The 17193-nt window shown below is 43.2% G+C and overlaps 1 pseudogene; it reads right to left on the bottom strand.

The window, feature by feature from the left end:
- Positions 1-9950: 9950 nt before the first annotated feature.
- On the bottom strand, positions 9951-11657 carry LOC142844084 (splicing factor 3A subunit 3 pseudogene; annotated as a pseudogene).
- Between the last annotated feature and the right edge of the window lie 5536 nt (positions 11658-17193).

Below are 17193 nucleotides of genomic sequence, written 5' to 3'. Positions count from 1 at the left end.
CAAGTATCTTAGATGGATGTGTTTGGTCCTTGTATATTCGTAAGGTGGATGAAATATTCCTGTTCTACAGATAATAGAAAGAGCTTTAAAGGACAAGGACCTCAGACTAAAACATGTTGCATGAATTCTAATTGGTCTTAATAATAAAAACCTTGCACCAGATATTGGGGTAAATGCTGAAAGATCAGAGGGAGAAAATAGCAAGCCACAGCCAACTCTTACCTTGCTTACCTCTTAGCCGGAAAAGGGCTGACCTCATGTCTCCTCCTGCCTTATATTCCTCTCTCAGTCCAACCATATCACTTCATGTCTGTCTGTACAGACCTCCAGACCTCCATGGTTAACCAGTGGTTAGCTCCACCCTCTGATCTTCAGTCAAGCTTTATTTTGTTACGAGTACAAGCAAGATGTTACCACAGGAGCATGGCAGAGGCAGAAAGTCAAATGGGCTGATTTTAATCGCCATGATCTTGGCACTGGACCCATGCCACTATCTCACCACCTCTCTCCTCCCTTGCGTACTTCATGTTGGCTGTGACACAGGACATCCTGCTGACACAGAACAATTCACTCTACCTCAATAAAATGTCAACCTAGACTTGTGCAAGCTGCTTGTCATGTGATTCATCCCTCGACATTCAAGACAGGGAAGGGAATGTGGGGCTTGCAGGGCAAACCTCGTGGAGGCTCTAAATCAAGGATGGTTTTCAGTTATCAAGCTCAGGAGTAGGTCTCTGGTGTGAAGACACCCAGGCCATGTCTTCCTGGTACAAGCTGCCGAAGCACCACAATGAATTTGAAGAGCCTCTTTCCCATGGCGGACTCGTAGAGCTTAAGTTTACATCTTTTGGGCCAACTAGGCCTTCCTGTTTTTAACTTCTGGGAGGTTTAAAAAGCATAAACAAACGGAGGCTGTTATAAACCCGGAGTAAATATTCTCGCAGAGCATTTTTCATGAATAAGCTTCCTTCAAATACACACCCTTCGCAGGAAAGGGGCTCGGGGAAGCACACCCTGGACTATACGCTGAGTGGAAAAATACCTGGCTCTGATTTTCACATGTCTCTGTCTCCCTCTCTCTTTATTTTCTTCTTTCCTTCCTCAATGCCTTCTTTTTCCATGAATTCTGCTTCTGGGGCCAGCTCTCTCTAATATGTCCATTGTTGAAAAGCTTGCTCTCTGTTTTCATTCTCTCGAGAATTTATGCTTACTGTGGGGAAAACTTGCTGTCAGTCCTTGGATCCAGCCTGTTCGAATTGTGGGTGGGGAAGAAGAAAGCAACTTTGGATCTGGAAACTGAAGAATGGACTTCTGACACCCCGGGGTAGGGAAGTTTCTGTTAGGGTGCTGTCTAGGTTCCTAGCTGGCGCCACCAGTTCTAGTTTTTGCTGCTCACAGTTGACATCAGCACACAGAGGAGTCCTGACAACTGCTAGGGATATAAAACTGCCTCAGGCCAGTCTTTGGCCCAAAGAAGAAGCTACCATGAGGTCATTGAAACACAAAGAACAGGAAGAGAATTGAAGGAGAAGTTGGATGACCAGGCTTGAGGACCGTGTGTGTGTAGCCATGGTGACCAGGATATGGCCTTGATCCCAAATGCCATGTTCATATTCTAGACTTCCAAAGACAGGACATCGGGATCTAAGATGGATGACCCATCCCTTTGTCCTAGGAAGAGACCTCTCTTCTGTCTTACCAGCATTGAACAATTAGGTATGTTCAACAGATATTCCTCATCATACTCTTATTTTTATATATTGTTTGTTTTGTGTGTATATGTCTAAGGCTTGAAGAAAACTCACCCCCCCCCCGCCTCACTCTTTAAAGGCATTGCTATCTATTTTGAATAACAGTAGCAAATCTTCTGGCAGCTGTATGTTTGCTAGTTATGGAAGCTGGGCTGAGGACTTGTCAGTAGTATCCCATGCATTTTGTACAAGCCCCAGAAGTACTGTTCTGTCTCATTCGTGACTATTACCATTTTAGAACAAGGAAACTGAAACACATGGATCTAGTCAGGGAGTAAAGCCTGCAGCAATGTGGATTTTCAGCCTACTTCCTACTTGCCCTACAGAAGTGACTGCAGTTTAAGGTCACAGTTACTCACCTTGACCCCCTAGCACACCTCAGCACATAACCTTAGGCAAAAGGGGATGCTGTCGTTGGGTGAATTACGTTGGTTTTCTGCGCTGCTCTTGGGAGTTGCTTTCCTGTAGGGAAGAGGACAGAATTTGATGAACTCTGAACTGATTTAAAATGAGACAGCTCTGTGTGTTGTCCCGGTAGTCTCACAGGCAGGATAATGGGATGTGCGTGCTTCTCATGAAGCCCTATGCTATTATCAGCTGCTGTCTCTTTGGTGGGGTGATTTTAGGCAAATCCTGAACAAGTCAGGGTCACCTTTCCTAGGCCCAGGAAGGGGTAGAGCCCCAACAAAGAGCTCTGGTCTCACTTAGGGGAAGGGAAGACTGGGAGCATACTGTATGATGTTAGGACTTCAGACTTTCTTTTGTTAAACAGGTGAACTTGCAATTAGAAAATAAATAAGCAACTAAAGAATTGTTTTAGTGGTTGGGTTGTGGCATAATCTGTACTCTTGACATCCAGATGCTGAGATAGGGAATGTTGTAAGTTCGAGACTAGCCTAAATTTAACAAAGACGCCCTATCTCAAACAAACAAAAGCAAACAAACTATAGTCCCCGAAGTCTTTGATCATGCCACAGATGATTATCTTGTGAACAACTCTTCATCCCTTCCTGGTTGTTAGGCAGGAAAGGGATGGAAAGTTATAAACGAAGAATTTTGATCTTCCAGCAATGTTTTATGAATGGGAGCCCAGAATGCTCACCACGTGGATGAGTGGAAAGTGGGTAATGGGGTCACGACCTGCACCTGAGAATATGATAGGCTTCTCATATGCCCAGGGCAGGGCTCACAGAGGAGTAAATTCTATCAGCCTTTCATTTCTGTCAGGATGATCCAAACATTCACTTTCCAGTCTTGTAGCAGTGGAGTAGAATGTAACCCTCTCAACACACCATGCTGTGGATTAAGTTCAAAATGCGAAATTGGTTTTAGATTCATGCCATCAAGTTGGTGAGTAAGCTACATGGGAGTGTTATAAGGTTTATAAGTTAGCACCTTAATGCTTTAGACAGCATAGATTTTTCTACAGCCTCAAGTTTGATCTATTCAACTTAAGATACCCATTGAAGGGCCATATTAACTTTCCATCTTTGTGGTTTCAACTGACCACAAACACTGCTTAGCACACGACCATCTAACTGATGTGAACTGACCCCTAGGCATCATTCAGAAGCCTGACACTGATGGTACTGTGCTAAGTCCAGGTTTTGACAGGACTGTTCTGGTCTGCAAGTTCTAGGGGCAACTGAAAAAAAAATGCTTTCTTTTCTAACTCTAGGCAGCTCATCTCCTCAAAGCCAGTAGCAGCACCATTGCCCCTGACTCTTCTGTCATCTCAGCCACTGATAAGGACTCTTGTGATTACATTGGTCTGATCTAGAGAAGAGGGACAATCTCCTTATCCTTAGTGTAACATTGTTGCAATTGTTCTCTTTGTTATTAGTTGCTGTCAAGCTCTTTCTCTGCTTAAATTATAAATTAAACTTCATTCCAGATGTGTCTCTATAGAAAAGACATTGGATCTAGAGGTTGGCACTAGTCTTTGGCATCAACTGAGGACTATGTCCCCTGTGAATGAGGAAGGATTATTATACTATGTTTGGGGCCAGCTTGCTTCATAGGAATCACTAAAATTACTATACTTGTACAGAATATTTTAAGCAGTTTATATGAAATTGCCCCAGTACTGATCAAAGAGGAAATGAAAGTTTACTTAGATTTGCACATATTTTCCAAAATGTCCTAACAGAATAATAATTTGTAAGTCAAATTTAACATTTAAAGGGGAATTTGAAGCTTTACATTTTTTGCATCCAATCGTCATGGAGCCTGTATGGGCCTGAAGTAGGTTCTCTGAATATATATTATGGTTGTGTGACTTGGTGTTCTTATGGGGTCCCTAACAGTGGGGGTGGGGTGCCGCTGACTTGTTTGCCTTCTCTTGTGACCCTTTTCCTCCTCCTGGGTTGCCTCTTTCAGATTTGATATAAGGGTTTGTACCTATTTTCATTGTAACTTGCTATGCCTTGTTTGGTTGGTATCCCCGGGAGGCCTGCTCTTTTCTGAAGGGAAATGGAGGAAGAGTGGATCTGGGGGAGAGAGGAGGTAAGGGGTGCTTGGAGGAGTGGGGAAAAGAGAAATTGTGGTCAGGATATAATGTATAAGAGAATGAGAAAATTCAAGACAGGAAGATTTCCCATTAAAATTATTTTGCATCTTTAATGAATGAGATATTAATGTGAAGTACAGTCAGGCTTCTCTTCTCCTTGGGCACAGAAATTCTCACTGCTGAGCCTCCTCCAGGATGATGTTCCATACTCCAGCTGTAGTGAGGAGGGCTGCTGGTGACTCAGAACCTTCCAGAGAATTGCTCTGAGCCCACGTGGCCTTTAGTCCTGAGGACCCCTTAGAGGAAGGAAACCCACAGTAAGGGCTATATGTAGAATAGGCACTGTGAGGGCTTCCCATCCCCATGATGTCAGATTCAGCTTGACATCTTGGTGACCTTGTTTTCTGTAGTTCCTGTTTCTAAAGCTCCTCTTTGGTTTGCCCCTTCTGGCAGAGAAGTACTGTCTCAGCCTTGGGAAGTCTGTAGGGATCCGATGATGATTTTTTTTCCCTAGGCGACCCACTCTTGCTGTTTCAGAATGGTGCCTCCTGGGTGTCACTTCTTTAATGCATTCCAGTCACATTTGTGACTTGTCATAGTTCCGCTAATAGTCATAGAGAAGCAGCCTTCAGTGTTTCCTTTGTCTTTTCTCAGGATTAGGTTTCTCATATACAAATAGCTATAGTTATGCACATCCCTCTGTTAATGACCCACAGTTTTATTTATTTGGTGATGAAGATTAGTCCAGTGCCTCATGTATTACCCCTCTTCCACCGAACTACTACTACTACTACTACTACTTCTTCTTCTTCTTCTTCTTCTTCTTCTTCTTCTTCTTCTTCTTCTTCTTCTTCTTCTTCTTCTTCTTCTTCTCTATTTATTTATTTGAGAAAGGATTTCTTGGTGTAACAGTCCTGGCTGTTCTAGAACTCGCTCTGTAGACCAAGCTAGTCTTGAACTCACTTGCCTCTGGCTCCCATATGCTGGGATTAAAGGTGTGTGCCATCACTTCCCGGCTTTGTTTCTTGACTTTCAAAGTCTTAGCAGAACCTATATAATGTACTGGAATTTATAGGGGAATGTTGGTGCCTTTAGTAATCTTTCTCTTTCTGATCTATCTATCTATCTATCTATCTATCTATCTATCTATCTATCTGTTATGTGTATGGTTGGTTTGCCTGGGTGTATGTCTGTGTAGCACACATTAGCAATGCTCTGAGAAGCCAGAAGAGGGCGTTAGATCCTTTAGAACAGTGGTTCTCAACCTTCTTAATGGTGAGATCCTTCAACACAGTTCCTCATGTTGTGGTGACTCTTGACCACAAAATTATTTTGTTGCTCCTTCATAACTATAATTTTGCTACTGTTATGAACTGTAATGTAAATATATGATATGCAACCTTGTGATTCGTTTGACTCATCCCAGAAGGATCATGACCCATAAGTTGAGAACCACTGATCTAGAATTAGATTTACGGTTGTGAGCTGACATGTGGGTGCTGGGAATTAAATGTGGGTCCTCTGGAAGAGCAACTAGTGCTCTTAACCACTGAGCTGTCTTTCTGGTCAAATTTTTTATGTTCTTATATGCAGAATGGCCTCAGTTGACCAATATTTTTGCTTAGGTTATTTGGATCTATGTTCATGATCCAAACAATCTGAGATTGTTTCTTCTCTCATTATCTATGAACAGTTTGTATTTCAAAAACTTTTTGGGGTTTCCTATTATCTGAAGTCTGTAGGCCAACCTAGTGACCTCCAGCCCTGTGCGGGTGGCTCTTAAACATGTCAAGTGCCATTAGCAAGTAGTAAGGCATTGAAACACACTAGATTTTGAAGACTCAGCACAGAACACAAGACTATGAAAAAGCTCATCAGTTTACATCCAGGAATGATAATATTTGGGGTATACTGAACAAGATGAAATTTATGATAATGTTATAATTTAAAATACATATGTCAACAGAAAACAGCTTTTCTCTTGATAGTGTGCATTAATATCACTCTCCTGAATAAAGAAAAGGAATGGAGAGAGGGGGAGCAAAGAGGTGATGGGGCAGGACCCCAACTCCTCCATCTGTGGGAGTCTTGTGGACCTTTGTTTCTTCTGGGAACTGGTCCATGTCAGCATGTATGTTTGTGTTTCAGGTCTTTGGGTTTTTAGGCAGATGAAGATGGTGAGGGTTGTCTCCATGCCAATGGAAAGCCCCTCCAGAATCTTGTCCTCAGGCCTCCAACCAGTATTTGGAGGAGCCCCAGGCCACCAACTAAAAAAAAAAACAGGAGGAGTCAGCCCAGTGCCCAGCACACAGCAGCTTCTTCTCCAGTACAGGCTCAACATGGCATGCGCACCACCTGGGTCTGTAGGGCTCTTGCAGCATGAAAGGGGAGGATGGTGACTTCATGACCTTGCTCAGCCAATTAGTCATCTTACTCTGAGGAGAAGGACAAACACAAGGGTGGAGAAGGCAAACAAAAGATTGTTCCAGCTGTCTCTAGAATAAACAGATCATTTTATTCGACATTTATGGGGAGCTATTAATTTCATCCTTGACAATCAAATAGCAAAGGATTTTCTATTTATCCTGACAGCAGGAATTCTGGGCTGATACCATCCTTTCATTACAAATGTCATCACTTCAGTCATCATGGAATGTCCTAGAAAGATAAATAAATAAACAAAAGAGTGAAATGAGAATCTGGTTCCTGGGGTGGTTGCAACTTTGATATTTTTACACTTTTCTCTATGTAGAATGTCTTAGGTTATGGTCATTATCCATTGTAAGCCAAACCATAAAACAACAATACTCATTATTTCCTCACTCCCAAACCACAAGTACTAAGAGTTGGTATCTGGCTCTCACAGGTTACATGGTGGCAGTTGTGAGTTCTGGGATTGTGAGCCCAGGACTCTTCTCAAAGTGGGGACCACAACTTTTTAGTTTAGTGAGCTGATCTCTGATAATAATGCAGTGGGGATTGTTTGTAGACCCTTAAAGAAACATAGAAGACTTTGTCCAAAACTTCATGTATAAGAGAAGAGGAAAGCACCAAAACACTCCGAGGTGGACCTGAATCAAGCTCTCACAGACCCCTCGAAGCACTTGTGTATTGTCTGAAAGGGACAACCCACCAAAATACGCACATCTTGACATTCTAGCTTGAGTCAATTCATAACTTAGTGCAAAAATGGATCACAGGGTTGGATGGATGCTTTGGTTGAGTTTGGGAAAAGAGGACTTCTACTTAGCTGTACGAAGTCTTAGCATGGGAATAGTGCAGGCGTCCTCTTTCCCCCAGAGAGTGAAAGTTCCTATCTAAGCATAGTGCCTGTGTGTGCACAGCTGCATCTATACATGTGCTAGCACCAAGGGAGATGTGGAGCAGAGGGATCTGAAGAGGCTTCCCACGGAAGAGAATGTGGGCTGTGGGCTCTGAAAAGGCCTTTGCAAAGAGGAGGCTCTCAGAACATGAAAAGCAGCTCACTATGGGAAATGTTGAGGGAAATCTCCCAAAAGCGATTCTGAAGTCCAGACCAAGGGAAACCTCAGTGGCTCTAGCGAGGGGGATGGAAGGTGGTGGAAAGGAAAGTTTGAGTCAGAGGTCAGATCATAGATAGGCTTAGAGACTTAATATAAAGACAATGAAGGACACATGTGTCTGGGGGCAGTGGGACTTTGAATGGAGGAATGGCTTGATAGAATATATGTAAAGGAAGATTCTGGATAATGGAGAGCAAGGCATAAACTGTAAGAGGAAAGATGAAACAGAAAGAAAAAAATTCTGGGTGGCTGTGTAAATGATCCCAGGGATGGGAGGGGGCTAGGGCATGAAGGTGGGGGCAGTATGGGCAGATTCTCTTGGTTAAAGTCAGCTCTGCCTTGTTCCTGGTTTAGAATGTGACTCCAGAACTCTTTTCGATCCTGCCCCCAAACTTGCCTATCTTCTTGCTGCCTTGGTGGAATTCTGAAACACAGCTTGCTACAATACAGAGAGGACCAAGAGCTTATTAAGCCAGAACTCCTGCTCATTCTAAGTTCTAAAGCAGTGGCTCACACCTTCTTCCTGCTACCAGTTCCGAGCTTTGTCAGACCTCAACAGTCAATTCCATTGCTCCAGTCCTTGACACTCATTGTATCATTTAAAACTCACTGAGATGTTTTCTTAGTCTAGACTGCTACAACAAATTGCTATAGACTCAGTAGCTTAAGAAATACATATTTCTTACAGTTCTGGGGACTGGAAGACCAAGGTCAAGATATTGGTTGATTTAGTCTCTAGTGACAGTCATTTCATGATTTTCAGATTTAATTCCTGCTGTATCCTCAAGTAACAGAAGGACAGAGACTTATCTGGGATGTAATGGCACTAATCCCTTTCACCAGGAGCTTTCTCTCCTACTAATACTCTCACAGTAGGGTTGGTGCTTAAAATAAAAATTTGGACAGTTTACATCATTCCAATCCTACACCCCACCCTGCAATCATATTCTTTTTGTAAAAAAAAATTATTCATTGCATTCCAAGAGCTCCTAAAATCTTATCTCATTCTCGTCTAAAGTACAACGTCCAAAATCTTATTTAAATATCATCTAAATCAGATGTGGGTGAGTCTTAAAGTTTAGTTTGTCTGGAGGCAAAATTCTTCATTGGTGGATGTGTCAAGTCAGATAAGTTGAGTGCTTTTGAATTGCAGTGATGAGATGGGTGATGGGCGTAGATAGATATACTCACTAGAAGAGAAGCTGGGGAGAAAACAGGAGTAATGGCTGGAGACTAAGAGCGCCCACACCTGCCAAGGTGAGTCTTCTGAGTACTTAAGCCCGGAGAGTAATTCTCTGTGATTTGACGTTTTACTTTCAGACCCTAAGCTTTGCTGAGCACAAGTAGAAAGCTATGACATTGGGAAAAGGTTATCTGGCCAACTGAAAGTGAGTCAGTTGCCTTCCTTTCAAAAGCCAAGGAGGCAGCCTTGATGATCTCTGAATTTCCTTTGAGGTCATTCTTTCCTTGTTTTGAAGAATAGAACACTTTCAAGGCCAATAGCTCTATGAACTTGTCCTGTAAAATCCTAGACATCAGATAACTTTACTTCATTCCTTCTTATTCTTGTCCAAACTGGCAGTTTTCCTGCTGGGGTAGCTGATTAGTTCCATGGTTTAAACCCACCCTAACCTTATCAAAGGGTCAGTTGGCCACCCTCTCTAAGTTCTCTTCCAGCTGCATTCTCTCTCTCTCTCTCTCTCTCTCTCTCTCTCTCTCTCTCTCTCTCTCTCTCTCTCTCTCACCATTTCATTTCTTAAGATTGAATGTCTGGTTTCTTCTTTGCTTACTAAGTCTGTCCTGGAGTCATTTCTGGTCTTGTTTAATAGGCAGCCAAGAGGACCCAAGCCACTCTTTCAACACTGCCTAGAAATTTCATCACTCACCAATAATTCATCCTTCACAAACCCTGTCTTCCATAAAACATGAGACCACAAGTATGACCCCTGTTCCTTCCCACTTCATAGAAACCATGCCTTTCCTCCAGTTTCCAAACCACATTCCTCATTTCCATTTGATACCTCACCAGAATGACTTTTATCATCTGTCCCTTGCTTGCTATTTTCTTTTCTTTTTCCTTTTCTTTTTTGCTCATTTTAGACAGATCTCATTCTATGGCCTTTGCTTTATTTTTTTATTTTCTCACAGATCTTTTTAATATAAAACAAAGATAAAACACATCTCAATTCTGCAAACTGCCAGCATGTCTTGTTTCTACAAGATGCACACTAGACTGAAGACTACATAGCAAAAGTCTGTAAGAGCCTTTGGTTGGGAAAAATAGAAAAAGCAGATCTCCGGGGTGCCTGGGTACAGCCAACCACTAGAACAGTCCTTCTTTTCAGATCCTCGTATGTTTTCTTGTTCACAACATTTCCACTGGAGTCTTTATACTCTTCCTCGGTGTCGGGCTGCCATCGTTCTGAAGCCTTCTGCAGTTTCAGCTTGGCCCACAAGGAGACAGCATCCTCAATCTGTGTCACATTTGTGAAGTGGGTAGTGTTGGGGATGCCCAAGCACCTCATGCCATGAGCATGACACCATTTAGCAAAGTGCCGCTGGAAGGCCTTTGGTCCTCGGTAGGTGTAGTTCCCACAAAGCTCACAGTTGTAGTTAATGTTCAGGCCATGAAGCTTATACAGCCAGTAGGGGATGGGTTTGCCATCCCAGCCCAGGGGCAGGTTTTTGGGGTTGTAAATGATCTCAGTCTCTTCATCTTCACTTTTACTCTTGCTGATCTGCTCCTCTTCCTCCTCTTCCCGCTCTTCTCCTGTCCTGGCTTGCTTGCGCCGGACATTTTCATGAGTGAGCTGTCATTGTTCCCCAAGAATCTCCATGTACTCATAGATCTGAGCTTCCAGGAAAGCAATGTCTTTGTTCCTCTCAGTGTCTCTTTTCATGCCCTTTGATTTGGGGTTCTTGGCAAACAGAGAGGTGTTGAGAGACTCTAGGGACTTCCCTTTGGTGCTGAGCAGCCTCTGCGCTCACTCCTCTAGGGTCCCGCCACATTTCAGGCCTAAAGCCAACAGTGCAGATTTCAATCTGTCCAGACCCAGAGAGGCTAACTCCTCCCAGGAGGAGAATGCAGAGAGGTCAGGATGGGCTTCAGCATGGGTCAGGGCACTACTTGTCTCTTTCGGCCATCCAGGAAAGGTACCATTATCCCGCTTCTTCTCAAAGTCAGTCTGAATCTTCCCAAAGAGCTCATTCTGGTCCTGAAGGGGCTTCACTCTATCTGTGTAATCTTGGAGGTACTCCAGCAGCATTTCCAGGTATCTCTTATACTCTGCGTTCTTTCTTTCTTTAGGAATGTCAGACAATTGGTCAAAGATGGACAGGCATGTGATATAATCCAGCTTCTCAGACGCCTTCACTTAAGGTAGCAGTCATGGAGATCAAGGTCGCAACCATATCCCTCTTCATCTGTGAACTCCACCAAGTTTTGTGCCTCTTCGCTTGGATTCTCTCGGGCCTCAGGAGCTCCTCAAATTCCACTGACATTGGCACACAGATCTCATTTAGGTGCTTCCGATGAAATTCCTTTATCTGCTTGAGCCTATTATAGAATTCAGCAAACCCATTTGGTCCTGAAATAGCACTGAGTTCTTCTTTTCGCAGTCTATCTTTATCATCATACAAATCCCTCAGGTTCCCACTGACTTCCATGTATTTATCTTGCATGGCCTGAGTGCGGTGATCGGAATTGATCTGGTCCCGGAGCGTGGACTTCTTAGTGAGCATCTCTTTGGCCATGACATCCATGAGCCGTTCCTTCTCCTCATGATAGTGCCGTTGCTTTTCCAGAATTGTTTCCATTTTCCCCTAGCCATGGCGCTTCAATTCAGACCACCAGCACAGGCGGAAGCCTGGCCTTTGCTTTAGAGTCCAAACATGTGACTGGTTTGGACTCCCAAGTGCTAAGGTTAGAGAATTACAAACATGTCCCGTCATTCCTGGCTTTGTCTGTATTTCAACCAACATTCTGTTTATAGTTACTTAGATATTTTCTAAGAAGATGAAGCCTTTCTCTATAGCTCTCTCTTCTTTATGAGATCTCATCAGAACTAATTTGAAACCTCACCTGACTTTCCTAAACCTTGTCTTCTTCTACCATGCACCCAAGCTATTCCAACCTCTTTTCATTACCCAGTTCCAAAGACATTTACATATTTTTAGGTATTTCTCACAGCAGTGGTCCCCATTCATGAGAACTGATTCCTGTCTTCATGGCCTAAAGGAATATATCTTTCCTATGATTCTAGAAATCAGAATGCCCAGTGTCAAGGTCTTGGCAGGAGTATTATCTATCCAGGGCCCTCTTGCTCTTCAAATGCTTATTTCCTCATGGATCCCTCACATTGTGGAGAAAAGAATAATAATTCATCTCTAAGAGGTTTTACTTGGTCACTTACTTTTCATGTTGGCCCTAAAGGGTGGGTTCTTTCTGGAAGGGAGACGTCATAGACTTCAATGACATGACAAGCATCCCTTGGGTCATGTAGAGGATAAGCGTGTGCCCTGTCTATCAAATATATCGCCAAGAACAAGTAGGTGACCACAAGGCACTTTGGTAGCTTGCCTAAGAATTTTTTTGGTTTGCAGACTTTCTACTTTTCATGGAAATCTCCATTATCATTGTGTTCCTTGGAAGTCTTGTGCCCTGGAAGGCAGCCAGTGACTCTAGGAGTACTGTTCCCTCTGCGATCAGTACTCAGGCACCTTTTGGAGGCATACACAGTGCACAGTGCAGGAATGGTAGGCATGAGACTCTGACCTGAGAGCTGATGTGTGGACTAACCTTACTAGGGCCAGCAGGGAAGCAGCACAGGTTCCATTTCCTCTGCCTCCTTCATCAAGTCACTGTTGATTTACGGTGGCTTCCTCTTGCTTTGTGTGAATGCATATCACATATACATGAGGCTTTAAAGCTGGTATTAGTCAGACACAAACTTAGTGTCTAACTCACTGATACTCCATCCCATTGCTATAGATAATGGTGGAATTCAACATGAGACTCACACATAAAAATGTAGAGCAGTAGTAATAGAAAACACTGAGTAGTAACTGTTTGTCAGGTAAAACACTCAAAATGTTCATGTTTTTCCAATGAGTCCTTTTAACCACCTATGGCGTGGAGAGTATTGTTACCTAGAGCCATCCATATACTCGACAAGCTGAGGACTGCAATATGACAAGCATCACTCTGATGTCAGATAGGACAACAAGATCGCTGTCCCCATGCTGGTTTAGACATGAAGAACCCAGGACTGCTGACAGAGCTGATCTGATTTCTCCCTTGACTTAGCTTGGATACTGGAAATTCCTGAAAGTGCATATGCCCTTGCCCCTGTGGATCTGGATATCACTTGCTGAAACTCTTATCGTTCTGTGGGTTCTTTGTATTTCTGTTAATAAATACAGAAAAATGATAAACTATCTTTCTTCGTGCAATAATTTCAAATTAATATCTGATAGCAGTGACTATCAGGATACCAGGGAGGTGAGAATCTTTTGTTCACAGCCTTTCTGAGGCCACTGAACTCCCCTCTCCAGGCTTCCTCTCCTCTCCATACAATGCAGTTCCAAGTATCCAAAGAGTCTAAATCCCTAAGCCCCTGAAAAGGGGCTTGCTATCTCAGTGAGGCAAGTGTGGGTTGCCAGACCCTGGATGTCTCCTCCTCAAGGGAAAGAACAGTGCCAAGAGTCAGAGCAGTGGTACAATCTAGCCACCACGACTTTGAAATGGGAGGCAGCTGAGCCATGCATTTTTAATGCTTTCCTGCAAGGTGGAAAGGGCGTTGTAGAGATTAGCTAAAGCATCTCTATAAAAAGAAAACGAGAACTGTGGCTGTAAAAGGCCTGGCTACTCAGTGAGGAAAGTTGGTTGGCAAAGAAAAAAGGCAGATATGAGTGTTTATGTTCATATTTGACTCTGTCCTTTAAGCACTGGGAGCCTAGAAGACCTTCTACCTGGACAAGATCCCTTGTACGAGAAGCCATGGGCGACAAGGATATAGAGCAGTCCGGGACCACTGCTCCTTGTTCTGTAGTGGCACCTTTAATATTGGAATGTCATGTTCATCCCCAAAAAACCACATTCAGATACAGATTATCTTTCCTGGACTCTGGCACAAGGTTCCTGGAGAGGTCCTGAATTTTGATAAATTGACAAGCATCTTTGTCTATGAGTGAAAGGGTCTAGATCAGGCTACTGGTAGAAATGGGGGGCAAGAGATTGAAATGTGTTTTGTAGTCAGGATTTTGTTAGTGCTGGGGGATACCAGGCTCTGGTTGGTAGCTTGGGAGTCAAGTGGAATGCAAGTCTGCATCCTTTGGAGAGGCAGGACAGCGTTGGGATGATGAGGCTATAGTGGAAGCTTCAGCCGGGCCATTTTTTTTTGGCAGTCAGAATGGGGTCACATAGGCATGTCTTGGGACTCAAGGAAATAGAATTCCACCGGAAAAGACTATGGTACTATAACAGGAAGGGAGACCAGTGTGGGAGAGAGAGGTTTCAGATATGAGGTCTGCAGTGTTATAGTATCTTTTATTACCACGATGCAATAAATACCCGACAGCACAATTTAAGTGACAAACTTATGGTAGGCAGGAGTCAGAGAGGGAAAAAAGGATTGGAGGCTAGATTTAAGCTCCAAAGCCACACCCCCTCTGATCTATTTCCTCCAACCAGGCCACACCTCCTAAAGTTTCTACAGCTTCTCAAAATAGTATCACCAGTGGAGACCAAACTTTCAACACAGGAGCCCATGGTGACGTTCCATGTTACAACAAATATCTCCGAGGTCACATGGGCAGAAAGGAAATTTCTATGAAAGGGAGGAGTGGGCAGGCTACAAAGAACTATTACGGGAAGTGAGATGAACAGGTGGCCGCACAGGGCAGTTGACAAGAAACAGACAGTGCCCCTTTCCTGTATCCTCCCCCTTCCCCGAGCCCTTCTCTTTTTCCTGTGCCCTCCCCCTTCCCCCCAGAGGTTGGTTCTGGGGAAAGGGAGACAACTGATGTTTGGCTCATTCAGACCCAAAATTTGTTAGGCAATTTATTTGGATTGGTTAGAGATTCAGTTCAGTTAATCATAGATATGGCAAAGAAAGAGATCCGGGCAGGTTTGTGAGCTTATCGTAAAGAGCGAGTGATTGATGTCTTCTCTAAGCACACAGGGACACAGTTTTATGCAATAAGATGCTTTTGGGAAATGTGGGTATTTCTTGGTTGTGCGTCTTTAACAGGTATTCAGTCTCTGCTTCCTTCATGATCCTAACATATAGGCACCAGCTTTGTAATGTTTTTATTCTTCAAAAAATTAAAAGCAAGACTCAGAGAATAAATATCATATGTCCTTTTTAGTTCATTAATAAGAAACAGTAGGAAGGACAAGCTCACTCAAAGTAGAGAGAGTAGGTTCTCTCTCTCTCTCTCTCTCTCTCTCTCTCTCTCTCTCTCTCTCTCTCTCTCTCTCTCTCACACACACACACACACACACAAAATCTTGAAGCTGAATGTGATGGCACTTACCTATTATTCAAACCTTGGGAGACTGAGGCAGGAAGATCACTATGAGTTAGAGGCCAATCTGGGCTACATGATGAGATTCTATCTCAAAACACTAAACCAATCAAACCCAAAACATCTTTAAGTAAGTTTGCTGATAGAGACATCAGACTGGTTGACTAATGTCATGAAGGACAATAAACTTATAATATTTGTGATTATTCCCCAACAGAATAGAAAGTAGAGATGCCACAGCTAGATTAGCCCTTTAGAATATTATGCAATCCTTGTGCCCTGCCTCAAATAGTAATTTAATGGCAGATCACACAGGTGCATGCCTCTAGATAATTATGTGATCTCTGACTGATCTGTCTAAACATTGCTCATTGTGGGTAATAAAAGTTTATACCCACTTCCAGGCCTTATTTTAAGTGGCTTTTTAAAAATAACATCCCTCGGATTTCTATACCAGAAAGCCTGCTCAGAAGCTGACCAGGAGGAAGCATGTCTTAGCTAGAGCTGTATTCCTCGGGAGCACCCAAGGCAAACAGAACAACATCCAAGCTCTTTGTTGCTGGCATCAGGAGAGTGACAAGAACCATGTTTTGTTGTTTGGTCTTCTGGATTTTTTGACCTTCTGAATTTTCCATGAGGGCTATTTAGGAAACTTTAAAGTAGTAAGGGGTTGAGAGGGAGTCTGCTCCTGCCACGAGAGAGCAAAAACAGCTTAATAAGCTTCAAAACAAAAATATTTTTCTGCGGGCTGAACAATGCACGCTACCAGAGGCCTAATGAGTTAAGGCTCCGCTCCAAAGTGTGGCCAAGAGAGACTATTATTAGTTCTCCCATGACCCAGAAGCCCTTGTTTGCACACCCAGATGGGGCCACACTTCCTAAAACCATCAAAGCCCACTTTAATTAGTCTGTTAATAGAAACTTGTTGTGAGCCTGGGTACTCTTTGTGGCCAGTTTTTTTTTTTTTTTGCCTCCAATCTCCGTTAATTCAGTAAAGTATCACAGTAGCTGGAGGAACACAGAGATTTTGTTAATAAAAATAAGCTAGCTGACTTATCAAGTGGTAACAATCAGATTGAAAAACAGGAATCATTTGGTGAACTTTCCAGCTCAAATGTGAACAATATTATGATGTTTATCCTTGGCAAACCCTTCGATGCTGTATACAATGTAACTGCCTATTTTATTTATGGAGAAGGTCTTTGGGGGATTGGTACGAGACATTTGGGCTCCTTGAGCAGCTGAGCTCCGCATTCCAGTAGGTATGGAGGATGTACACAGAGAGACGTATCCGAGGCAAAGGGGAGTAGAGAGTGAGGCCTCAGCAGAGGAGTGCTGAGAAGGTTCCCAGGTTGAGAGAAGGAAGGAGCCATTTTGAGCTTCATTCCTTGGTTATTTGTCTCTACCTTTGCCCTTTCTTCCTCGTGGCGCTTGTCCTCTGAAATTAAATAGTCTTTGTATTTTACTTGTGTCTCTCCATCCCCACCCACCTGACATCAGTGTCCTGATTTGAGGTGGATGCTGTGTTAGGTCCTTGATGTTATAGTTCATTTAGTTTTCAGATACAGCAGGAAGTGCCCCAGTAGATGGAGAAACTGGGGATGAAATGACCCACCTATGGCACTGACATGGCTCATAAGAAGCACAGTAGGATTTGGAGATGTCTGGCCTCAAAGATCATACTAGCTAATAACTTGATAACACAAAGTCACATTACCATCAGTTGGGCAGTGACCATTAAGAGTTATCCTTATTCTGGGGGTTTTCTACCCATTCCTGAAGGATGCTGACTTCCTCCAGACCTCCAGAATTTCTGGTAGGTTTTTTCTTTTTCTTTTCTTTCCTTTCCTTTTCTTTTTTTCTT

The sequence above is a fragment of the Microtus pennsylvanicus genome, chromosome 2 (genome assembly GCF_037038515.1).
Source record: "Microtus pennsylvanicus isolate mMicPen1 chromosome 2, mMicPen1.hap1, whole genome shotgun sequence".
NCBI lineage: Eukaryota > Metazoa > Chordata > Mammalia > Rodentia > Cricetidae > Microtus > Microtus pennsylvanicus.
Note: the sequence above shows the minus strand (reverse complement) of the source record. Positions and strands in the feature narration are given on the sequence as shown.